The following is a 9,553-nucleotide window of genomic DNA, read 5'->3' as shown; positions in this document are numbered from 1 at the left end:
TCCGACTGTGTACAAATCTGGATTTCTCCATCTCGGCACCATGAGACTTCTTGTTGTGGAGAAGTACAAACAGGGTGCACTGTAATGTACTTAGCCCTGGTGCCATAGTGGGTTGCGTGTTGGGCTGCTAACTGCAAAGTCAGCAGTTCAAAACCACTGGGTGCTCCTTGGGAGAAAGATGAGGCTTCATGTTCCCATATAGGGTTTCAGCCTTGAAAACCATATATATATATATATATATATATATATATATGGCCCCTATGAGTCAGAATTGACTTGATGGCAGTGTTTTCTTGTTTGTTTTCATGAGTTTTGTACAAAGTCCCTTTGGTGAAAAATATAAAAGAAAAAAGGTGGGATTCTGCTATCAGGTGTCTCTCTAACTTTGCTTTAATTACAGCACAGAAGAGGCTACGTGCTCATGTGGCTGACTTGACTGACTATCCCAGGTGGAAGATGATTTGATATTGTGTCAGATAATCACCAGATAACCCCGGAAAAGAAACTAATCATTGATAAGGAGTTTGGAGTATTAGCCACCTCAGGGATATTTTTAATAGGTGTCTCCCAAATGGTACACAACTTTCATCAAAGGAACAAATAGCTGGTGACATGAACTCAACACAATGTGATGCAAACCAAGCAGCATTATTTCCAGGCGGTGGGTTTTTGGAGTCCTTCAGATGACACAACATATGGGGCCTCTTGCTCGGAGTACTATTTGGGGAGACTCACATTTATGAATAGGTAGGACTGCTTTCTAGTAGGTATAACAATTATTTGAAAATAGATGTTCTTCTGACACAATTTTTTTTCAATTAAGTAATAATTTCCATGAAAATATATATTTTTGTTATTAATCTTGGTTTAGCTGAAAGAGTGTGGTAACCAGGTGCGCATCAACTCCAACTTCTGCCCTAAGTCTTCAGGCCAAAGGTAGGCCATAAATTAGGCATGAAGGTTGTGTGGGTAACCAGGGGAGAGGGCAGAGAGAACCTTCCATAGGGTTAGAGAATAAGCTCCTCAATTCAGTAGTCCTATGTGTAGTAGGCAAGAGCATGGGGTGCTGCAGGGATGATGAGGGTACTGGATGAACCCAGTATGACTGCGAGGCCTAACAGATATCTGGGGTGTGGAAGAGTTATGAGAACAATAGATGTGTGTGTGTGTGTGTGTGTGCACGTGTGTTTCTAGGAGTCCTGGTGGCATCTTGGGTAACATTTTGAGCTGCTAACCACAAGGTCAGCAATTCAAAACCACCAATCACCCCACAAGAGAAAGGTGAGGTTTTCTGCTCCCGTAAAGATTTTCAGTCTCCGAAATGCAAAGGGGCCGTTCTACCCTATCCAAAGGTCTCTATGAGTCGGAAGCGGCTTGATGGCTGTGAGTTTGTTGGTCCGTTTGTTTTTGGTTTGGGGTATGTGTGTTGTGTATGTGTGGGGAGTGTGTGTATTAGTAGTGGGATGTGTTTAAAGTCTTAATTGTGAACTAAAATGAAAACTAAGAAAAATGGTAACCAATGGTTTCTAACACTACTTCTTTTTCACTCTGTTTTCCTTTTCTTCTCCCAAGGAGATTCCCTGCCCTCCTGACCCCATATTCTTTTCCTTCCTCTGGAACAAAGGGCCCATATAGATTTTTCTTGACTGAAAATCCAAACACATGACTCTACACTGTGCCCAAGCATGGGTTTAGAATGACAAATTACTGGAGAAAGAGGTGCAGGGTTGTTTGGGGGAGGCCAGGGAGGGGATGGGGTCTAGAGCAAGGGACATAGGAGGGGATCTGAGCATAGGTAGTCCTGATCACCTTCAGCACAACTACAAATCTGACCCTGTAACGAGAACAGGCTTCAAACCCCAAGATGTAGCCATGAGATCCCAAAGAGGGACAGTAGTCTGTGGAGAAACTGTGAGCGGTCAGTCTTTCTGTATCGGAGTAGAGCGATTCTCCACAGGGTTTTCAAAGGCTGATTTTTCCCTGTCGATCACTAGGTCTTTCTCCCAGGGCACCTCGGAGTGGACTCGAACCATCCACCTTTCAGTTACTGGCTGAATATGTTAACCATTTGCACCACCCAGGGACTCTGGAGAAACTACAGCCAAACCAAACCTATTGCCATCAAGTGGGCCACTTCCAGTTCACGGCTATTGTTGTTGTTGTTGTTGTTATTATGTGCCAGGAAGTCAGTTCCAATGATAACAACTCTATGCACAACAGAATGAAACACTGCCTGGTCCTGAAGCATCCTCACCATTGGTCTGATGTTTGGTTTATGTTGTTGCAGCCATTGTATCAACTAGTTCATTGAGAGAGATTGATAGTGCTAGCTCCCTTTTTCACTGCCCCTCTGCTTTACAAGCATGACGCCTTCTCCAAGAACTGATCTCTCCTGACCACATGCCCAAGGCATGTGGGACAAAGTCTCACCATCCTTGCCTCTCAGGAGCACTCTGGCTTGTGTTTCTTCCCAGACAGATTTGTTTGTTCCTTTGGCAGCCCAGGGGACTTTCAATGTTCTTCATCAGCACCATCATTCAAATGCAGCGATTCTTCTTAAGTCGTCCTTATTTGCTGTCCAACTTTCACATGCTTATGAGGCAACTGAAAATAACTCACAGGCGAACAAATAATAATTTATAAGTTATCAGGGGTTTGTGAGGGAGGGAGGGGAAAGTGAGGAGCTGATACCAAGGGCTCAAGTAGAAAGAAAATGTTTTGAAAATGATGATGGCAGCAAATATACAAATGTGCTTGACACAATGGAGACATGTATGGATGGTGATAAGAGCAGTATGAGCCCCCAATAAAATGATTTTTTTTAAAGCCTCATAGGGATGTTATACTGAGCTCCTGGGACTGCCCATCTTTATACGAGCCAAATAGCCTCATCTTTCTCCCTGGAAGCAACTGATAAGCTTGAACTGCATACCTTGAGGTTAGCAAGCCAACACCGAACATATCACCAAAGCTACAATCACTCATAATTTGACTTCAAAATCATTTTCCTTCCTCATGAATCTTGTCTGCACTGTGTTATAAAACAGATAAGTTAAATTTTCTATAAAGCTAATCTCTGGGAGCAGTGAATATTTGTGATACTGAGTCCATCTTCACAATCAAGCAGCATTTATTAAGGGACTAGTTACTGTATGGGTATGTAGACAACGCATCCCACCTGGTTCTTTCAGGGCTGGGGAACTTGTGGATTACGGCATCCTTTGTTTGCCTGGACGCCCCCTTCTCCTTCCCCATCAACCATTTCCAGACAGCCTTTCTCTTCATTTGATATAAGGCTATTCTTTATTTGTTTTTATAATTTTTTATAAGAAAAACCCTCAAAGAAGTGTTTCAGTAGCAAAACTCAAAAGCGAAAATACATTCTGCTAAGGAAAAATATGTATGCTGTAATTAAACCCCCCTACACAGAGACAGGTGTGGTCATAATTATATTTATTAAATGTGATCTAGTGTGTTTTCAATTGTATGCCCTCTTGAGTAAAATAGCTGATATCACGTGTAAGTGAAATATGTGTGCTTCTCATAAGCCTGCTTGATCTTCAGAGGTCAAACCTCCCAGAGTGGAGACCTCGCCTAAGCAAATCCTCAATCTGAATGCCCAGGTTAGAATGACAATGTCGGAGAAACCCTGATCGTGCCTCCCCTCTGTGCCCATTCCCTCTGGCTGGATGTGAGAGCCATTTCCTAGACCGGCCATTTCCTAGGCCTGGGATGTAAATGCCATGACACCTACCGCCGGGAAAGGGAAGTAAGGAATCCTGTTCTGGGAAGGGAGAAACCTGGAGGAAAAACTAATACTGATTTTCAAGCATTTCATTTTGTATTCCCAGCTTCAAAGTATGTAGGCATATCCAAATTCATAACAAAAACGGCGTGTGCCAGCAGGAAGATGTATTTATTTTCAACAATGTAAAGGGAAAAGCATACAATTGGGGTGGGGGTGAGAGCGAGCGAGAGTGTGCAGCAGACATCACCTGAGAGGGAAATTACACATCCTGCACAGACACATGCGCTCCGCACTCGCAGGCACAGAATTCATCTCTGACAGTTTAATTGTTTAATGGTAGGCCTAACAAGGAATCCTTTCTAAAGTAATGGCATATAAAGGCTTCCTAGTGAAGTTAATATTCCTGCTGCATTTGATGGGTGTTTCCCGTTGGTGCGGTTCTGCCCTCGCAGACTCCCGGTGTTTGACGGAGGGGGTGGGGGACACGAAGGGTGGAGGGTGTCTGTATTCAATAGCAGAGTCTGGAGAGCGCCTTAGCCTGTGACCGTAGCCATGAAGGCAATCAATCCCGGGCCACGATGGGCACCGGAGCCAGTGCTGGCATCGGTTGTAATGCCTTTGGTTTGCGCGCCTGGGCTCTCGCCCTCTGAGCTGGGGGCTGACAGTTTTGAGTACAAAGTCTTTGCTCGTAGCGGTCTGTTTTCCCTTAGCTCACTGAGACCTGGGGGTTGGCAGCCGTGTGTGCTGAGCTGCCAGTTCAGTTTGGCCCATCTGCTAGAACAGTGGTTCTCAACCTGTGGGTCGCGACCCCTTTGGGAGTTGAACGACCCTTTCACAGGGGTCTCCCGATTCCTAACAGCAGCAAAATGACAGTGATCAAGTAGCAATGCAAATAATTTTATGGTTGGGGGTCACCACCACATGAGGTACTGGATGAAAGGGTGGCAGCATGAGGAAGGTGGAGAATCGCTGCTCTAGAGAGTAAACAGCTCACAGGGCTGCCACTCTTAGGAAGCACCCAGACCCTGGGGGTAGCCTTGAAAGGAGGTGCCACTGAGCAGTTTCTATTAACCTGGTACTGACCAATGCCCTTCTTCGAGCATGGCAGATATTCAGAGGTATGGGAGGCGGGGAGAGGTCACTTGTCCCCAAGGCTAAGGGGGTGCCAGAAGGGATTGGAGCGACACCCCAAGGCACCACAAGGAGGAAAGGTACGTGAATGGGACAGCTGAACAAGATAAGGGAAGGGGAAGCCATTTCGGCTGTCCCATGGCTACCGACCGCTGTCTACTCACCTTGAATAGGGGGCTGGGAAGGACCTTGGAGAGCAGGGCTGTAATCTTCACCTTCAGCATGTCCCTGAACTTCGCACATTGTTTCTGAAGCTACCTTTTGAATTCTCACTTGGAAGTGCAGTCTCCTCCTGTTTTCTTATCCTTCAATCTTGCTCATTTCTGACCTTTCTTCAGATTCTTGTGTGGCCTGGGAAGTATAATTCCTTGGAAGAAAAACTACAACCTCAATAAACAAAAGATTCTCAAAGCAGACCCTGAAATGGTCCCAGGTTGCCCTTTCCATTGTTAATACCGTCTGCCTTGGTCCTTCTGGCCACTGGGCTTTGGGGGAGCACATTCCCTCCTGCATCGGAACAGCTCAGTTCCGATGGAGGTGGCTGACAGGGACTTGGACCACATCAAAGAAGTCCTTGCTGGGCTTTGGGCATGAAATGCCCCCATGCAGTGTCTCGCTCTGCTCACCGAGGAATTTATTATCTGCATCTTGCCATCTAGGAAAAGGCTTAGTAGGCAGAGTTGAAAATGACAGACTATTTTTAACGCAAGCTTTATACCCCATCATTCTGGTTCTTCTATTATCATTACTTATTCATAGACTTTTATTCCCAAATATCATCACCCTTTACAGTAACAGGATCAGCAACGCAACCACTTAGAACCAACACAGGATCCACTCCCGCACAGAGCAGGCTTCTCCCGGCTCTCCCAGCTCTCTTGACTACCTGGCGGAGAAGGAGTTCCTATCCTCCACAAAGAAGCTCTGCTGCTTCAGAAGCGGCAGGTGACAGGAGCGGCTTGGCAGCGGGAAGGCAGTTAGGAGAACAGGAAAGAGGTAACGGAATTCAAGAAACAAACAAACAAAAAATGGCTGCAAGAAGAGAGTGGAACGAGGTTGGAGAAGGGAGACACACGAAATGGGATGCACAAATGCACAGTGTGCCTGTTCCTAAGTCTGGGCCCAGCAGGGAAGTACTCATCTTAAAACGATCCTAATTTATGGTGACATTCGCACGGGTCTCTTAGTTATTGCCTGTAAAACAACAATAATTATGATCGATTGAGGATCTACCATGTGCCGGGTGATTTCTCTATGCCATTTGATTTTCATCGCCTTTAATGGTAGATGTGATTATCTCTAGGTGCCCAGGTTTGCACCCAACTACTATCCTAGCGATTGATGCTTCAAGCCCACCCAGCAGCACCATGGAAGAAAGGTCTGGTGATCTGCTTCTGTAAAGATTACAGCCAAGAAAACCCTAAGAAGTTATTCTGCTCGGCAACCCAGGGATGGGATTGCCAGAATGTGGAAGCCATTCGACATCATCAGGTTTTAGGATGATCTCCAATATAACAATAAAGAAACGGAGACCTGGAATGGTTAAGTAAATGACTTGTCTAAAATCCCATGCCTTGATTTGGAGTTTAAAGTTAGAGATGATGAATCCAGACATTGTGTTTCTAGCCACTAGTTGTTGTTTTTTGGTACTGATTCCCGCTGTTTTACTGACTTGTGTTTAACTCAGTCATTTGTCTCTCCGCGCATAGATGTATGTACTTACACACCATCTTGCTCCGGAAATGATTAAAGACGGTGTAAATGCCTTGGAGCTGCACACACTTCTAAGCCGCTTGCACACGGTGGGCGCTATCTGTGTAGCTGTTGATGGATTGAGCTGTAGGACATCAGAAGTTCAGAATTCTTTCACTGTGGAGGTCCTTCCTTCCTCCTCCTTTTTTGGTTCTCAATCTTTAAAAGTAGAATAGACAGAAACCCATCTGTGCCAGATGGATGAGAGCAGAGACTGGGCTAACGAATGCCCCCGAATCTCTTCTAGACCGATGCTTCATAAAGCACTGTGCTCTATGAGAAATGTTCAGAAAGATCAAAGTGACTGGGCAGGGGTCAGAGAGAGAAACTTCGTAGTGGAGAAACCTGACGAATACAACCTCAGCCAGATGATCAAGGTCAATATCAATGGTAGTAAGTCCTGTTGATAGCACACAGCCTTGACATGATGTGTGGAACACAGCACTTCGCCTCTGGGGTCTTCCTCACCCAAATCCATAGCCCCAGTCTAACCACGATAAAGGGAGGTAAATAAAAGCACATCCAATAGAAGGGCAAATCTAATAGCGGGACATTCTACAGCATCCCTGACCAGTATTCCGCAAAACTGTTGAGAGCCTGAAGGGGGAAAAAAAGGTAAGTCTGAGAAATTAGCTCAGCCAACAGAAGCCAAAGAAAACATGACAACGACGTGTCATGCGGTGATGTGGATGGGATTCTGGAACCGGAAGAGGATACAGGTAAAACTGAATAAAGAGTTAACCTTAGTTAATTGCTATTGTTGTTGGGTACCATCCAGTCATCTCTGGTGCAAAGCAGCCCTGTGTCCAACAGAACCAACCCCTGTGCGGTCCCTCAGCATCCTCACAGTTGCTTTGTTTGAGCCCTTGGTTGCTTCCTGTTCATGGTCATTCTCTTGTTTACCGATCTTCAACTTTACCAAGTCTGCTGTCCTTTTCTAGGGACGGGACTCTCCTGATAGCATGTCCAAACACGTCATCACTTCTAAGGAATACTGTGGCTGTACTTCTCCCAAGAGAGATTTATTTGTTTTTGGCAGTCCATGGTACTTCCAATATTCTTCCCCAACACAGTAATTTAAATGCACCAATTCTTTCTTACAGATCCTCACAATCTATCAATATTGACCATGGGTTATAGCACATAGATCATACTAATGTAATGTATTAATAATATAGGAAAGTGGCTGCAGAGAATATGGTAACTCTCATTATTTTTATAGTAACTTTTCTCTAGGTCTAAAACTGTTCTAAAGGAGTAAATTACACACAAGTATTTTGGCAGCGTATACACACACACACACACACACACACACACACACACACGAAAGTCAACGGGTCAAGACAGAGCCCGTGGCATGACTGGAGATGGACTGTTTGTCTCTCTTGAATGTCTAGTGCAACTATCAAGAAGAATGGCTTTGTCTGACTCAGTGGACTGCTGTTGCTGATAGATTTCTGGGACGGTATTCCTCTATTTTTTAATATCTGGGGCTAGGCCAAGCTGCTGAGGAAGGCTTCCACTTAGGTCTTGGCTCCCAGCAATAAATGCCACTGCAACCGATCTTTACAGATCTTTCTGGAATCCAGGACATACATAATCCAGGCTGGGTCTCAGAGTTCTCAGTGGTGGTTCCCCCGGGACCCTGATCCATTAGTGAACGGCCCTGAGATCTTAGCCTTGTTCTTCAGAGCCCTCCAAGAGCTTTCGAATCACTCCAGCAACTGGTCAAATAATGAACTCAATTCAGAACTCAAATGGCAACGATGTTTGGATTACTACTTTACTGGGAACTCCCACTGCCTTATAAGTGCAGTGCCAGGGACTTTATCACCAATAAGAATCACAGACATTTGCATATCAGGTGACAATTGTAGATATCTAGCAATATCAAATGTCTTCACCACTAGTTTGAAATTGTGGGATTTTGTTATTTAACGCATTAACAAAGAAGCACCTGTATTACGGATATACAAACTTCAAAATATCTTCATAAATGTATTTTCATATAATCAATATCCTTTTCAATCCTCTCATTTGAAAATGCATTTAAAAAAATTTATTGAGGTTTCCAAAAACTTTCTCATTTTCCCCAAAAGGATCAGAATACAAAAATATGTTGAGTCCCCTAATAAAGAAGTTAAGTCCCTGGGAAGCACAGTGGTCAAATACCTGGCTATTAATTGAAAGGTTGATAGTTCAAATCCACATGGAGGTGGCTTGGGAGCAAGGCCTAGAAATCTAATTCAGTCATCAAAAAGCATAGAAAACCTACTGTGTTAGGTTGCTTAGAGAAACATACATATGGTTCTCATATATATATAAGAGCTTAATATCAAGAAGTAATCTTTTAAAAATAGATTTATTGATATAAAAGCCACATCTCATACATTTCCATAGTTCAGTCACAGTTAAGAAGAGCTGTATATGCATCATCACAATCAATTCTAATGCTCCCTCTCCCCTCCTGCATTCATTGTTTGCTCCCTGATCCTCCTCTTCCTCCTCCCTCACCCCCATCCTGATAAACCATTGCATCTGTTATTGTCTCGATGCACCCAGTCCTTCTGGGCTTTATAAGCTGGGAAACTCAGCAGGAACAATAAATAAAACAAAAAGAAAATGAAACAGAAAGAAGTACTAATAATATAAAGATAAAAATGAAAACAAAGAATAAGAAAAGACCACCAGCAGTATTAAAACAAACCAAATAAAAAACAAAGCCAGAGAAGAACTTTTTGTCATGAACAAGTGAGAGATATTTAAACCTAGAGCAAATTCAAGTTGAGTCATGAGGGAGGTCCACTGACCAGGTGTCATCATGTTATACTGTCCTTCCACCCACCATAATCAAGTTTACAGTAATCTCTGGCTGATAGCAAAGCGGTTCACATACCTCAACTGTAACCAGAAGGGAGCTAC

Source organism: Echinops telfairi, unplaced genomic scaffold, assembly GCF_000313985.2.
Source record: "Echinops telfairi isolate 266 unplaced genomic scaffold, ASM31398v2 ScPeMD7_7424;HRSCAF=8462, whole genome shotgun sequence".
NCBI classification, from domain to species: Eukaryota; Metazoa; Chordata; class Mammalia; order Afrosoricida; family Tenrecidae; genus Echinops; species Echinops telfairi.
Note: the sequence above shows the minus strand (reverse complement) of the source record.